Here is a 17,085-nt window from a genome sequence, read left to right on the forward strand (position 1 = left end):
TGCAAAATTAGAGGGCGCCAAGTCATTAACTGAGCAAAAACTACATAGCTTGCAAGCTTTCTACTTTGTATACTACACACCCAATCCAATTTATATTGTTCTGATTGTCTAAAAATAAGCACAAAACTAACTTGAACATAGTTTTAGTCAAAACTGACAATGATTTACATATGCATCTGAAGGGTGGGTGCACACATGGGATCTACACAATTAGAAGAACTTTGCACTAACACTATAAAGGCTGTACGTCATTATAAAATTATACGTTAAAAAATTATCACACTTTTCAGTCAGAAAAATCCAAGCAAGTTTTAAGAACTGCAGACTCTGATTTTCCCAGACAAAGAAGACTTAAGAGGAAAGATCCTAGAGGCACTATGCCTGAGGAACAGGCAGCAAGAAGCCAGTGAAGAACCAGTAAACAAATGATAATTCAATACAGGCCCTTCACCAAGAAGGACAAGCACCACAGCACAGGCCTGACAGAGGGGAGAGAGGAAAACATGAACCCAGAACTGATCCCTCACAGGAAAATATGCTAACCACATTCTCATTTGTGATTTCAATAAACACTGCTTACAAAGTCACACAGAGGAGCTCTTCAAAAAATGCATAATCCCACAGGGATTCTACTGACTATACATTGTTGCATGCCTCTTTTTTTTCCCTCGCCCCTTAGAAGATTATTCAAAGGTTTCACAATTGTTGATACATTATACTGTAACTGCTATACTGATATAAGACTTATTTAGGTTCTTTTGCGTTAGCAGAAGTCTAGCATTGCTACTGCCTATTTATACTGGAAGATTTTTACCAGAACTGTAGGTTACAGGCAGAAAACAAGACCTGCATAATAAGAAAAGAAACTCTACCTGGAAATTAAAGCGTAACTCGCAATGTCAGTTACACATTATAACTCCATCCTAGTGGAAATTACTGATTGTTCATTATCTAGAGCATATTTGCATATCACCTAGATTTGCTGTATGTGTGTTGCCACAAGTATGGTCTGAAAAGAAGGAAAAGGGTACAGCAGCACTTACACTGACTGCATGATCTACTATACACATTACAGTAACATGTAGTCTCTTCAGTTATGCCTATTCATTCAGAGAGTAAGTGCTCATTTCTGGTATATGTATGTGTTTTCAAGCATACATACAAAGCTCTTACATTTCTTTCCCTGGACTTCCAGAGGCGTAGATGCCTACCTTTTAGCCAGCTGAAGTCAGAGGAAAGAATTTTAATGCTTAAGGTGAAATTAAAGTGGAGAAAGATACATGGGATAAATCTGGATCTTTAATTGGCAGCCAGAGATTTATAACTGAGTCTGGGTTTTCTAAAATACAAAGAAAGGAGAAAATGAGTTGTACATTACCTGAATAGACACCTTTCCTATTTTCATTATGGTTTCAATGTAGATGAACACACCAAATAGAACTAAAATCTTCACCTCATGTGAGAACACTCCATTTGTAACGCTTTCTCTTTTGTTTCAACCTTTTCCTCCTTATGTAATCCTTCCTATACCCTTACAACTAAAGTATCCTCATTTACATCACAAACTTTTTTTTTTATTTGTTAAGTAGCAATGTTAATCACTCCTTGACTATGATGTTACAGCTAACCCCATTTTCATGTCTTCCTATGGCTACAACTCCACTCAAGTGAAGCTTTGTTTCAGAAATAAATAAATAAATAAATAAACAGCACAAAAAACCCAACTTTTTTCTAAGCATTTAACTCTAGTGTCATTTTCAAAATAAATTTTGGGCAGATAACTCACTTTGAAAACTGTATCATGTTTTATAGTTAGGAATTCTGAAAACAATCCTGTAACCTGAGGTTTAGCCAACACTTTTAGGCTAAGCATTTTCCAGACATTTTCTACTGCTCTTATACTCCAGAGAACTGCAAAATAAACTGCATGTACATGAAGTACACTTTAATCTGGGCCTTCTTTTAAATTGCCTTCAAATGTACTACTTTGAAAGAAGAAAAAGTTATGAAAAACATACAGATTCGGTTTTACTTTTAAGAGCAATTTATATTGTTACAGGCAGCACAGGAAGTAATAATGCTGTGTTGGATAATCCTACTCATTGCTTTTAAGACCCAATACTCATTTACTTGGACAAATTACAGAATGCACAAGCCTTTTATGCCCAAATACCTCTTTCCACCACTTCTCAGTCGAAACTCCTCAGATTTAATTTTTTTGTTTGTTGGGTTGTTTTTTTGGTTTTTTGTCGTTTTTTTTTTTTAAACAGGTAAAATGCTCTGTTCATTTCTGAATGTTTATAAACAGGAAAATATCCTCCCCCCAGGTAAAAACATCTTAAAATCTCATCTGTTGGGATACTCTAGCACTTGAAAGCTGTGCAACACTAACAAGCAGGGCACACTGCCTCAGAAAGGCACTCTTAGGAAGGCCCTGCATACCCTCACAAGGACGACCTGGCTCAAGTTTCCTTCAGCTGGTAAGGCTCTGCACCACCACTCCACTCACATGCAACACCAAGACTGTACAGGATTTCACCCTCTTGCATGAGGCCTCTATGCGATGGTGTGGATGTAAGCCTAGCCACAGGATAGCTAAGGACACTTAATCCTAGAACTGAAATACTTTTTATTCACTTAAAAATCAGTTGGGTGCCATCAGGAGGATAGTTAGGACACAGGGGAAGTGGAAACCAGAAGAGGAATTGGAGTTCAGAATAGGAACAGAAAAAGAAAACTGCAGAGAGAGACACGTGCAAGATGCTGATGGGAAAGCGGAGAGTCCCGAAGACCCAACCAGTACAGCATGTGGAGCTTCAGACCCTGGTCCCAAAATTTCCAGATTCCCTCCTTTTGGTGAATAGCCAGTAGGCCAAGGACCAGTGTCAAGATGAACTTCTATCTCTTCTAATTAATGACACAGAGACTAGAAAGAAAACAACGTGTCTAGCTAAGATGCTTAAATGCCACATAAGTAAACCCGTATTACGGCTTTTAAGGTTTGTCTTTTTTTTTGGTCCCCAATAATTCTGGGAGAGGCACACAGATTTTCACAAGTGCCTTCTACTCCAAATATTTCAAGAGTCTATACGGAAGCATTAACCATTATGCTGCAGATAAAGTGGAAGGTATTTGTGTTATGAAGAATTAAGCCAATGCCTCAGTTTCTCTGTTTGTAATGCATGGCTGTCTCCTTAGTGAGGCAATATAAAAATATAACTCCTTCAAAAACATATTATAAATCACTTCCATGAAATTGTAATGAAGAAACTGGGGAGAAAACATTAATCCAGAATTTAGTTATAATTTTGGATAGCATGACCTGAACATGCTATCCAAATTATATATATAAATTAAAAAAGAAAAACCTCAGTGAGCAAACACCATGCATCCTGTCTAAAGAGACCAGAGTCCTCAAGGAAAAGCACCATTTGATCCAAAAAGCTACATAACAGGCATATGCAAATAGAACCTGACTTAAGACGGGAAAGAAAATCTTCATTCCACCATTTCTTAAATTCAGATTGCTTTGAGTATGCTATTTTAAGTTACTGAAGCAGAGGTTTGTGTACTGAGTAAGGGAGGGGTTTGTTTGTAACAGAACTTCAAGATGCTCATATAAACAGTTGACCTACATCCCTCTCAGTTTATGAACTGAAAATGAGACAAGTTTATGACACAGCAATACAAAAACTAAGCATCAGGAAGAACAGGTAATGAGATAACCCAAATCTCGTCTTTGCAATCTTAAATTGCTGGAGAAGCACAGAAACCAAGTGAAAGAATAAATGAAAAAGAGTAAGAAAAGTACAGGGACAAAAAAAGACAAACCAAAAGAATATATAAGGTAGAAAAAAGTGGTATTTTGAAAGAACAGGAGACAATAGAGGCTAAAGTGTTCTGCATTTATCTAAAATCCTGTCTTCAGATAAAATTAAATTCACAGCATTGTGTGCCTACACTGAGACTGGGAATGTCTTCATCCTTCCTTTGATGGAACATAGCTGCTCCTCTCCAAATTTAAATAGCAACCCAATTCAAAGTTTCTCATGCTAAATGAAAAAAAAAAAAAAAAATAAAACCAACTCTTAATAGTTAAAATTTCAAAGCATATTTGATTATCACAAAAAAATGTAAATGAAATATTACAAAATTAATGTGTGAAGGATATGACCACCTCAGCAGTGTTGCATAGACTATTATCACTATTATATTTATCACTATTATACATACTATCACTTCATATATCAACCGAAATTTAAATTAGCTCCTCGTTACAGATTTGTAATTCCAAAGTATCACTAAGAGTTGCATTCTTACTTAAGGGACATATTTCCATCAGTAATCCAGCCATCAGTAATTCTGGGTTTTTTTGAAGATTTTATTTTCCCAGTTTGACAGTGTTCACAGAGGTCAGGCTACTGACAGGAGGAGGACCTGGTCAGGTTCCCGGTGAAGGACAAGACCTTGCTGTGGAATCCAAACCAAACCCACTCTACCAGTGGCTATCCATCTTGTTGCAATATAGCACCCTTACCCTGTCACCTCTGCGAGAAAAACACTAAGTGGTTTTTCAGAGGAAAGAGAGAGAAAAAAGAAGAGGAAAAAAAGGATAATGTGGGCAGAACACACTCTGCGTACAGAGAGAAGAAACACACCACCAAAGGGAATCTTCTTTTGTTAACCAAGGCAAAACTTGGTATGTTGTATGGGCTTTACACTATAAAGCACGAGAGCAACTAATTCTGCAAGACCATTTTCACTTTTTCTTTCCTGTTTCAGTGTTAGAGTTCAACACTGACAATTATTTTAAATGCTCTTCATGCATAACAATTTCAGAAGTCTACCTTCTTAGTGAAATGTCATTCTCTCGCAGTTCTACACACTTTTTTTCCTTTCCTGTAAAAGCAGTAACAGATATATTTCAAAGTGTCACTACAATTATTAGTGACTAAGAGTTTTCACAGAAAACATGTTCACAACCAAAACATCCATACCTCAGAAGGATCAAAACATACCCGCACAGTTTAATGGAGTGACATGGCAAGGGCAGCATTAAAGGGATGTCAGGTCATTTTGACCCTGCACTAGTCAATGAGACTATCCATTCACTCCACAAGCTGCAAGTCAGAAAGGCAGACACTAAATAAGCCTGACATAAAAATTCAAAGTTTTACTTAAATAGAGAGGAAAAGGGAGGGTTACAGATCTTCTACAAAAATCTAATATTTCTCATAAAAAGCAAGTGATACAAGGAGTGCAAGATAATCACTAATTTCACAAAATTAAATTATATTAACAGGACAATTGAGCATTGACAGTAAAAAGTGTGTGCAGCTCTTCACACAAAATTAAATAGGAAATTCTTTCCATAAGACTCCTCCCTCCTACCAACCCACCCCCCGCGAACCTTGTGATACCAACAGTTTCCTGACACAGCTGTGCTCAAACCAGGCCAAGAAGACTCAAGAGATAAGATGCCAACAACCACCAGGGCCTCCTTGACATTAGCAGTCTTCTCTTTCCAGTGGACAGAAGGACAAAAAACAGCTGTGGTGAGGGAACTCTAGAACACACTCTTAAAAATAAGACTGGGCACATGAACAGTGAAAGATACAACTGATGTGTTACTCTTGCACTTGGCTCCCTGTATTACTACTCTAGAATAAGAGGGAACAATACCAAACAGAAGAGTGGAACATATTTACTATGAAAACAATTCATTTCTCCTCTGTAAACGCAGTATTAATAACAGGCTAGGCCAGGGCTGACAAACCAAACACAGAACAACATGGCCTGGCCTGCACAGGCTCTTCCTCTCTGGGATGCTTCCCCTGTCCTTGTCCTGCTCCTTACGTCGCTTACCCAAGGTGCGTGCGTGCTCCACCTTGGCTAGGGCACAGTCCCAGCCTTTCTATGCCAAGAACATGGCACTTGGGAGTCCCTCAGTGCCAGCAGACAAATGTCCTTCCTTTCCCCAGAACCACAGTGCTCCAGCTGCGTCCCAGGGCTCTTTGGAGAGCCCAGAATTGAGAAAAACACAAACCACTGCTATTCACAAGGCAAAGCTGAGTAACAACAAACTTGCTTTTGACATCCTGCTCCTCATCACTTGCATACTCAGCAGTTCCCCAAGAACAGGAGGGATTGTCTCCCCATGGTGAGGATAAGAGGATGGTACCCCCAGGCCTCCAGGAAGGGTGGTGCAGTGCTTTGAGATGTGGGAGTGTGGGTGTGTGTGCGTGTGTGTGTCCGTCCCAGTACATAAGCTGGGTCAAGAGTTTCTTAAGATCCACAAAGGAAGAAGGCACAGGCCTTACTGCAGGCTGTCACCTCCTGTTGCTACCCACTCTCCCACTGCACAACCCAAGTCCATCCTAGAAGCAAAACCTATTCATATAGAAACGGCACATCTCTATCAATCTATACAGATACACGCTGTTTGGCCTCAGGAAGGGCAAGAGTAAGCCTCATACAGGGCTTCTGGTGCCATAAATACTGAGGTTTACAAATTTTTCAGCCTTTCAAAATGACCTCTATGATTGACAAAGAGGTCTGAGGGCTGACTACTTCCCCCACCCCAAAGTACTGGATACCTGACCTAAGCACTGCTAGAAAATTAAATCATTTCAATTGTTCAGATACAGCAATCATTGAAAGCATCTATAAAATCTCACTTGTTCTTAATGCTGAGACCTAACGAAGTCACTACCCGTTTGTTTAGTTTTACAAGCACCTATCTACTTCTTCAGACCTCAGATCGCTTTGAATCCACTCTTCACTGAACCACAGGATTCCTCAGGGAAAGAGGACCTTGTAAAATGAAGCACATGGGATAGCAGTAAACAACACTACAAAAATTTAACTTTTATAAGGACAGTAACAGAACCAACAAAGGATGTATCTGTTTTGGCCTTGGATTTCAAGACTCTCAACTTTTGATCCTCTAGTCTAACATTTCAGCTCTGCTCCTAACATAAAAATAAAGCACCTACTTCAAGAAGTTGTGAAAAATGAGAACCAAACTACTCTGTAATGAAGCTATAATTCTTAATAAATCCAAGTTCTGTCCTTTAAATTATTTACATATGACAGGTTTGTTCTGTCCAGGTGTTAACCCACGAGTAAGACATGATGCAGCCTATAATTTAACATGTTATCTGTAGCCTGAATTCAAAAAGTATGAGAAAAGTTACATTCAAAAGAGCAAAACATTGCTAAGACTACAGCAAGATGTGTACAAAAGGTAAGAGAACAGTATAATTTGATCATAAATGTCACCTAAAATACTGAAAAAGTGGTTTATTTTCAAGCATATTTAAAGTTTGCTCTCAAAGTTGCATTAACGCAATTAACATCTCCCTTTCACATCTGCAGCAACCACAGGCTTTCAGAACTACTAGAGCTACAGAGCAGAGTCAAATTATGCAAGAGGTCTCTGAGAAAGTCCATGTACCTGTGAGCCGGAACCCACCAGGTTTTTTCAATTAGAGAAACAAGTATCCACTGTATTACATAGTGCTTTCAAACTGTTGTTTCCTTAAGATATGCCAAACTAATACTCTAAAATTCTGCAAATGCAGAGGAGTAACATACCTAACTGTGCAAATATGATATTTGATATTCCTAAAACAAGCAGAGATGCTGTTTGGCCATAGTCGCTAACAGGGAAAATATTTCAGATGTAAATACCCACAATCAAGAACTATGTAGGATGTATTCTGCTTCATACCAGTGGGGATGAAGCCTCTAGGTGCTAACAATACAAGAAGCGTTACATAAGACTATGCACTTATTTTTAGAAGCACATTACAAAATTAAGTACTGCACTGGAATCTGTTGCAGAGCCATGGACAGTTACATCAATGTGCACAAAGAACAATTGCTCAGCTGGAGCAGAATATTAGATTTGATTCAGACTGGAGTTCTCTCCTGCTAATCCCCAAAAATACTGAACCATCTGAGACTAAGAAAGTTAATTTGCATCCATTAAAAAAAAAAAAGGAAATTGCACTACTAATCATAAATGCAGACATATTCTTTCCTATGAGCAGCAGAACTAATAAAGAAATAGTTTCTTCCAAACCTGTTCTTTTGTTTCTTAATACTTCTCCCACACCATGATAATGCTCAATTTCCTTCTTTTCCACATCTCTTCATGATTCTCCCCTGCCCTGGTCCAGGGAAAAGAGTTGTGGTGCAGACACGGGAAGTCTGCCTGTGTTCACAGGCTGCCTGACCAGCTGCCATCCTGCAGAACACATATTAGACCCGGGCTGACTATCTCCTTTCCAAGATGATGCACTAATTTCAGCTTCTTTCCTCTAGCTAGACACAGTTTTCTGAGGTTTGTAGGACCGTAACTTGAGTCTTACTTCCTCTTGCTGATTTAAGTTTCCATATATAAATACAAAGTATAAATTCAGTTAAATGCTTACCTCCTGATTTAACTCAAAAGTTAGGTTACCTATATATACTTCACGTATTTTAAATTTTTATATATACATACACATATATACACACTTACTGGGAAAGGACAGGCAAACCAAACAATCTCATAAATCACACCTCCTGAGAAAAAGTGAACCAAAGCTTCCTAGGTGTTTGCTTTTTTAAACAGTACTAGATACCACAGAATGAATCCAGCATGCATTTGCCTATACTTAACTTTTTTCTTCCCTCACCATCTGCAATTTTCACTGTTCCTCTCATTCTTACCAGTTTTTAAGAAATTACAGCTAACTCCATCACATGTCACACTGCTCTTCAAAAGAACCCAACCTGAATTCAGCAGAGTGGCTTCCTTTATTTCTTGTAGATACAGACATAAGCACAATCTACTATCAACAGATTTTTACTACCACTGTTCATTCACTTGCAGCCTATGGTATTTCTCTTCAGGCTATTTGCTAAGTACACTAACAGCATGGTCTGTGGACTACACTTAGTCAACCAAGTTTTAAAATACACTTCTCCAAGTGTTTTGTTTTAAAAAAATCAGCTTTGCAGATGCACATATTCACTAGTATAGAAAAGTCCACCAGTTATATGATGGAATACACATGTGCTGCAGTTAAGGGGCAGTTAAGATACCTGCTCTCAGCCACTCACTCCTGGCTTCCAACCAGACATACACTTGGTCACCCCAGTTTTCAAGACTTATTGAGCTATTACTAGAAAAACAAATTCAGCCTGGTGGCACATTTAAGAAACAGTGGCTTGAAATTCAATCTACAGCTAATATCAACCACTTGCAAATTCCTAATTAAACGGTTCTGAAAATACTACTTTCCATCAAGCATATACTGCTGGTTGTCACAATACGCACCTGCCCAAGGTAAGGAAAGTTCAAGATGTTGGTGCCCTTCTGAAAACTACATTTTATCTTACCAAGAAATTTGGAAATTTCCTGTTTCATCATGGATGTCCCACAGCATGTATGTTCTTATATAACTCAACTTCTGTGAATTAAGGGGAAAACAAATAATGTATTTATTGCCCAAAATATACCAGTCTGAAAGTTCCAAAAAGCTCTTGAGAAAGAAGTTAGCTCCACATCACAATGGCACAGGGACATGAATCTTCTTTAACCTCCACCACAACACAAAAAGACATTCTCATATATAATGCTGATCCTAATCAATTTGATCTTGAAGAATCAACTTACTAGAAATGCACATCCACATCCAAAATTGAGATTTCAACATTAAGGTACCTTTCTACTTTTTGATGATGCTTTTGATATGTTGACAAAGGTACCACACAGCAAAGTATCAAGAACAGTACTGCCACTGCAACAAACTAATCAAATACCTCATCTAAAAAGTTTTTTTTACTGTGAACAGTTTTACACGTTCTTCTTCTAACATTCAGCTTCTAACGTTCAGAACTGCTCCTCATCAGTTCAGTCTTTCAAAAGCTGACATTGCATATAGCTGATCTCTTTTTGAAAATCTTTCAGGTCTCCACTTCTCCACGCCAAAAAGCATGGTATGACGCCAAAAAGCATGGTATGAACTTCAAAGAAGGGAAGACCTTCTATGCATCTTTTAGCCTAATTATTCATTACGTAAAATGCCCACTTCACAGCCATCTCCTGCTTTTTTTTTCTTAGATATGTTTACATGCAACAAGTACTTTCTCACAATGGCACTACTTCTGAACGGTGAAAGACTCCAACCGTATACCCGAACAAGTCCCCTACACAGTAGGGCAACAGAAGGCAGGTCAGCAGACCTTTTTTCCATCATTATAATTCTCTTGTAATACTTCCTTTGCAAGAAGATTTCACAATTAGAACAACAACAACAAAAAATGCATTGAAAATAGTTACAAAGAATAGTCGAGTCTACCTTAAAGAATGCAAGGCTTTAGTAGGCTAGAAGAGGAAAAAAAACAACCAACCTGATGCAGTCATACAGACTGTATGACAAGTATACAAGCCACTGACACAAGCATTACTTATTTTGCACTAGGCCAGGCATCTTCCTAGAACCCTTAGACAGAAGAAATATGTTACATGAGTATTGTCTGTGTTACAAAGGCAGGCTTAGAAAAATTTGCTTGCCAAGAATTGCCTACAAATCTAAACATTAACAATTTATAATTTAAAATAGTTCGTGGTTGTTTTAATGGAATTAGACATACTGGTTCTTTTTGTGCCTGGAAAGCCCTTGCTATGGTTTCCAAATACACACAGATTTAGACTGCAATGAAAATGTTGTGGACATACAATTCTGAAACGTAAGGACAAACAGCGCAAGTGCCACCCACTGAATTTCGTATAGGACCCTTTTGAGGTTTTTAAAATTGCTTTCCCTGACAATGTATGTTAACTGCTACTGGTATCTAGTTCCACAGATGCCTTGAACCATGAAAGTAAAACATGGGAAAGCATTATCTTCTTACTACAGACTAGAATTTGGCTATAAACTGGTTAAATGACTTACCCAGTCACCCATCTCTTCAGCAGGTAACCCAAAGACAGAAAGCATGCTCCAGCTCTTATGCTTATGCTCAATCCACTGGATTACTGCTCTTTGCTCTCTGCTCAGAGAGAGTAATACGAAGTAGGGGTGTCTATTTTACTTCCCACAAATGCACAAGCATTTTATACTAGTTTTCATTTTAAATAAATATACCTTTTTACAAATAACTTGACCGCAGCCAACTATATTCAAACATCATCAATATCAAATGTATAAAAAAAAAATTAAAACCAGAACTTTAATGAACTTCTGAAGTATTTTCAAAGTACTCACTGAAACAGAAAAGAATCCCAGCCAACACGGGGTACAGGATGACACTTAAAAATTCCCCCCCAAAAAACAAATCCAAATCAAAAGAAAACAGAATGAAACAATGGTTTACTTATTAATAAATTTCTGATCAACAACTCTTGCAATGCAATTCAACACTGAGAACATGGGTTCAGACACATCTTCCTCAAAAGAGGAGGATACGTCTGAAAAAAAAGCCTCAGTTACAACCAAGTTTTAACCTACCACCATAATCTGATAGAAATCCTCATTAAGAAATGTGGAGAGCTGTGAAATTAAACAGATGAGCAGTGTAAAGAGCGGTCAGATGGCAGAGCATGCAAGTCAAGGGGAAAAAATAATGCACGCTTTTCTGTAATGCTAATGATAACCAACGCTACCTCAAGACAAATTAGGGGGGCTCAGTAACCACTTTGGGCAAGCACCATTTACACTTTCATTTAGGGCCTATTTCACAAGCAGACCAGAAGCTGAGCTAGTACACACTACCACAATATAAATACTTCATTTCCAGCACAGATTTATAAATGAAAGATAAAATATAAACTAAAAGCAATCTGCCTTTTATTATTTTTTGCTGATACAAAGACACAAAGATTTTAAATCCTACACAGAAATCTCTTACTGATTAGCAGAGACCATGTTTGGTATACACACACCTCCTCTAACAAAAAAAATAATTCCGTAAGGACAATTTTAAACATCCTACTGTGCAGTAATTCCATTTGACACAATTCTTCCTAAGCTATTACAATGCTCAATAAAAGCACAGTTAGCTGTCAACATACAGCACCCATCCTGAAGACTCTCACACACAAAGTTAAGTGTCAACATGCAAGTAGGTGCTTTTAAGTCAATGAAACTACCCACAAACTTTCAGTTGTACATGTGATTTCACAGGAACCTGGGTCAGGAGTCCAATGCAACACACAAACAGAACATATGTACTAACATATATTTGGAAATAAAATAAATAAATAAATAAATAAAAAGGGTGGGTGGGGGAGGGAAAGGCAAACCCTGTTCAGGGAACACAACTGAAAGAGGCTGGTTTGAATGGCTCAGTACAGCATATTTGAGACATCAGGATAAATTTCAAGCAAAAATATTAGCAGATCTCCGTTATGCAGAAGAATGTTTACATACACATTTTTATTTATTTATACCTCAAAAGCCAAGATGAAGTATAGTTAACCTAACTTGAACTTCTTGGCTGTTGACAACAAGTACTGTAATTGAGGCAGACCCTGTACTAATAATAATTTTTAAAAATGGGAAAGCCTGTATCACTTAGAGAGCAATCATTTAAATCTGTGGCAAATAATACTGTTTTGACTTACTATTGTACTGTACTTCTATATAAGCTGGCACAGAACTTTCTATCTAAACTCACATTTAGAAATATTCTCAACAAATACAGCGAATATTCCTCCAAAAATTCAAGAATTTTTTAGATTTTTTTTTTTGTACACATTTTTTAAGGTACCTTTTAAAAATCTATATTCAAGCCCATTACAATTTTTAGGGGAAACACAAAAATAAAGTTGAATACAAGCACCTCCTTACTTTAGAAAATTCTGTACTTGGAATCTTAGGTGCACTTTCTATACTACCTCATTACAAAACAGCAATTCAGCGTTTCTCTTAACTTTCCAGATCAAGCCAGAAAGCCAGGTGCAAGAAACCTCTATTTTAATTCACCTATGATGCATTTTCAAGCTGTGTTCACTTCTTGAGTCAATAACGAGGAGCAAGAGATTTCTGAATAAACAAAGTTATGATACCAGACGGCTTCAAAGCTATGATGTGGTTACAACTTTGCAATTACTACACAACAGACAGACCCCTGCATCAACACAAAAATTTAGAAGAATGTTACTCACAAGCTACAGCAGAGGCTAAAAATGCAATGTTTCTAATTTCAGAACTAAACTCTATGTAGACAGAAATGCATTTATAAGTATTGTAAATAGCAGGAGAAATGCTTCCTGACAGCTACCACTCCACTGTGAGCACACAGAACTTTCATATGAAGGACCTGAGGTACAGACCAAGATCTTCAGGCGCAAACAGCCACTTATAGGACCAGTTTTTAGCATCAAACTTCAGCACATGGTAACTGCCCAATTTTTTCCACTGAATAGCAATTCTCTAAAGTTAGATTCTTTCAAAGAGAATTCAAAGAGATTTTTTTATAAATTCCAGGGATTTTTTTTTAATTATTTTCAGTTCTTACCCAAGGCCTTTGCTTTCATTTTACTGACACATAAACAAACAGGTTACAATAACAATGACTACTCTGACAGCAATATTAAGTTTCTTGAAGAGAAATGTAGACAAGGTTTATCTGCTACTACACTGTTAAGCATTATCAACAACTTCCTGAAAGTGAAAATAGACTTGCAAGTCATGTCAGTCAGCTCATGATAGCGAGTATTCAAATCCCTTCCTAAAATCAGAAGCAGTTGACACCCTGAAGTTTAGCATGTCAGCTGAATTCTCAGCATAAATAACAGTGGAAGTTAGGGAGGGTGAGAAGGCATTGGACACTCACAGAGTCTCCAGGATCATAAAACTGGATCTTGTGAGCTGTGTTCTATGCCACTGTAAAAGAACTCAAAGTACATACACACACACACACAACTATTGTTCCAGGTCCAAGCAAAGATGCCTTCGCAATATAAACCTAAACGATTATTTTGCCCTTGCAGGTCTTTACAAGTCTTAACATGTAACCTCAAGAAACATAAAGGTTTCCACTGACTGATGTGACAGCAGGCCTGATCATCTTAAACTCCCTTCCCCCAGCTGAAGAGTTAAGACTAGCAGCCAGCCACCAGCACCAGATGTTACTGCCGTGAAGGCACACAGGAATATCTCCTTCACACACACACATAAATATACAAGGAGACAAAAAGTTCTTACCTTCCCCTGGGGATAAAAATAGCACAAAGTTGGAAACAAGTTTTTCCCAAAGAAAACAGACTCGCAGTAGAAATGAAAACATGCTTGTGTTAGATGTGGATCAGAAGTTGCTGATCCACATCTAACACAAGCATGTTTTCATATTCTCATATTACAAAATCTCCAAAACAAACTTAAATGTAACTTCATGTATAAAACTGACCCCAAAACATATCTGCTAAACCTATGACACCTATAAGCACAACCTTGTTTCTGTCAGGAGCACACATACACTAACTACAGCGTAAATACTGCTGCCGCTTACACCCTTCCCCACCACACTGGTGTCCCTAACCTGTCACCCTGTGCCACCTCCTCCTCCAGCCTGCACCTGAACCCCCAGGTCAGGTTCACGCCAAAGCTCCATACCGCCGACCCGGCGGGCAGGGGAAGGCCAGCTTCTTCCGCCGGGAGCAGCGCTCAGCGAAAGCAGCTCGGGCCGTTTCAAGTTTGTTTTACAAACACGTCCGAGGGAAAACCAGAACCTGTTTATACACCGCCTTAACGGCGGCCAGGAGGGCAGTGGAAAAGGCACAGGCAAAACATATATAGATATATTTCGAGATAAAAGCAGCCAGCAGCACCCCTCTCTCACCCCTTTCTACACTCCTGGCCTTCCCGACGGCCAGCAGAGCAGGCCGCAAGGCCACTCCGGCGAGGCGCGCAGCCCGGGACCGCCCCGGAGCGGGACCGCCGGCAGCGGGTGGCAGGTTTCGCTGCCCCGACCCCTCGCCCGGCGGAAGGAGGCTGCGGAATAGGGCCTGGCGGAAGCGCAGCCCCGCCACAGCACGGAGACAGGCTCGGCGGGAGGAAGGAGGGGGAAGCGCGGAGGCGGCCTCCGCTAGGCCTGAGGCCGGGCCGGGGCGGGCGGCGAGTCAGCGGCGGGAAGGAACCGTCCCGGGCGGGCCGAGCGGGCCGCAGGGCGAGCTGCCAGCGGCGGCCGTGGAGGATGCGGGGCGCAGGCACGGCTGGGCCGCGGCCTCGACCGGCCCCGGAGAGGCGCCCGGCGGCCGCCGCCGCCCGCGGCCGCGGAGGAGAGCGGAGGCAGCAGGCCGGGTCGGGCCTGAGGCTGCGCTCCCGGCTTGGGCGCCGCGCGTCCCCCCCGCTCCCCCTCGGAGACAAAAGCAAACGGAAACCCGGCGGGACGGCCCTGGGACCCGCAGGGCCCCTCCGCAGGCCTCGCCGCCTCCCGGCCCTCCCTCATCGGCCCGCGGCCGGTACGGCGGCAGGTCCCGGTGCAGCGGCGGGGGCCGGGGAGGGGTTGGCCAGGGCCGGACTCACCGCATGAATTTTCTTGTCCCTCGGATCCAAGATGGCTGAGTATCCAGCAGGAGGATGCTGGGGGACCAACCTTTACCCTCTGACCCGGCCGCCGCCGCCGTGACCCCGCCGCAGCTCGGCCCGGCAGGCAGTGCTGAGGGGCGTGGGCAAGCGCAGCCGCACGGCTTGGCGCGGAGCGGATCGGAGCGGCCCCGCTGGCAGCGGCGCACGGGGGTACGGGGAGGAGGAAGAAGGAGTATAGAGACTTGCTCGGCTGCGCTCACTCCGCCTCCCGCGAGAGACGCGGCCAAGCGCTTAGAGCCGGGCCCGCGGCGGGTCACGTAGGCCATAGGGCTGCCGGGCCCTGCTGTGCTCCGTAAGGCCTAGGGCAGGCGACGGCGGCGGCGCTGACAGAAGCGCAGCGGGCCGGGTGCGCGAGGCCCGGCCCAGAACCCGTTTTGTGAGGGGAGAGGACGGCTCAGGCGGCGCCCAGGCCGGGTGCGCCGGGCCGGGCCGGGCCGGGTCGGTCAGTGGGTGTAGGATGAGCAGGGCCTGGGCGCAGCGGTGCTCCCGGCCCTTCTCTCCCCCTGCTGAGGCAGGAGCCACCAGGAATGCGGGGGGTTGTGGACACCTACCCTGGGCGGGCGGCCGTGGTCCCCCAGTTTGCGCCTCAGCGTCCTGAGGGGGTGTCCCATCCCCTGTGTCCTTAGCCTGTCCCCGCTCCCTGAGTTACAGAGCACAGAAGGCGCGGCCTGGCCTCAGTGGAGGCTGAGCTTTCGCCTGCGGAGGATCTGGGTAAGGAGGTACCCTGCTGATTGGGCAAATTGTGTGAAAGTTGGTGTTTTCTCTGTCCGTGAGGTAGCAGCGGGCCCCGTTTTCTGCTGTGTCTGTTATCAGAATGGAAAAGCACTACCGAGATAACGTGACTGGACTTTTTTAATTTATCAACCCTGAGAACATATATGTTTTAACAGTGGCTTCAGTACATCAAATGCTGATGCACAAAACATTCATAATGCAAATTATCAACAGTAGTAAAGCTATGCCTGTGCACAAGTGTTTAAAGGATCGAGACCCACATTATTTGTGGACTGACTTCTCTGCTTCATCAGGAACACCAATGACATTTCTACTTTGTTGTGAAATCATCACAAAGCTTAAAAATTCAGAAAGATAAGCATATTGCACTCTGCCAGAAGTAGCATGGTTTTGCCAATAATTTCACAGACACGTAACATCTGTCAATGTAGACATGTTCTGGAGATGAGAGAACACAGTCTTTCGTCTAAGGCAGGACACAAGACGGTTTCTTGCTGCCACCACCTTCTTGTGCAGTGCAGTTGTGTGCTGAGCATGGGTGCCATGGCATGGGAATGAATGTCTATATGCTCTGTCCAGGAAAATATTGTTATTCCAATATTGATATTTTGTTAGTATTGTTATTCCAATATTTTAACATTTCCTTTGTCATTCAAATACTCATACATTTGGTATAAACAAACCATTAAAACTCACCATAAGTGACATCCTAGTCTGAGTAGAGTATGAACTTCTGGAGTACTTTCGTTGCTCAGTCTGAAAA

At 41.4% G+C, this 17,085-nt stretch overlaps 1 protein-coding gene across 5 annotated transcripts in view; it reads right to left on the minus strand.

Annotated features, from left to right (window-relative positions):
* LOC133276396 (CCR4-NOT transcription complex subunit 2) overlaps window positions 1-16,157 on the minus strand; it is a 91,736-nt gene extending 75,579 nt beyond the window's left edge. The window contains exon 1 of one of the 5 annotated variants that reach the window (XM_061467104.1): window positions 16,139-16,157. The gene's annotated coding sequence lies outside the window, so the exon portion shown is untranslated. Of the gene's footprint in view, window positions 1-15,524; window positions 15,898-16,138 lie in introns of those variants that run through there. The other 4 variants (XM_061467102.1, XM_061467106.1, XM_061467105.1 and 1 more) reach the window with 4 other exon arrangements.
* Between the last annotated feature and the right edge of the window lie 928 nt (window positions 16,158-17,085).

This window comes from Pezoporus flaviventris, unplaced genomic scaffold (genome assembly GCF_033815535.1).
Source record: "Pezoporus flaviventris isolate CSIRO_AGI_PZ_B2104156 unplaced genomic scaffold, CSIRO_AGI_Pfla_v1 ptg000045l, whole genome shotgun sequence".
In the NCBI taxonomy this organism is placed as follows: Eukaryota; Metazoa; Chordata; class Aves; order Psittaciformes; family Psittacidae; genus Pezoporus; species Pezoporus flaviventris.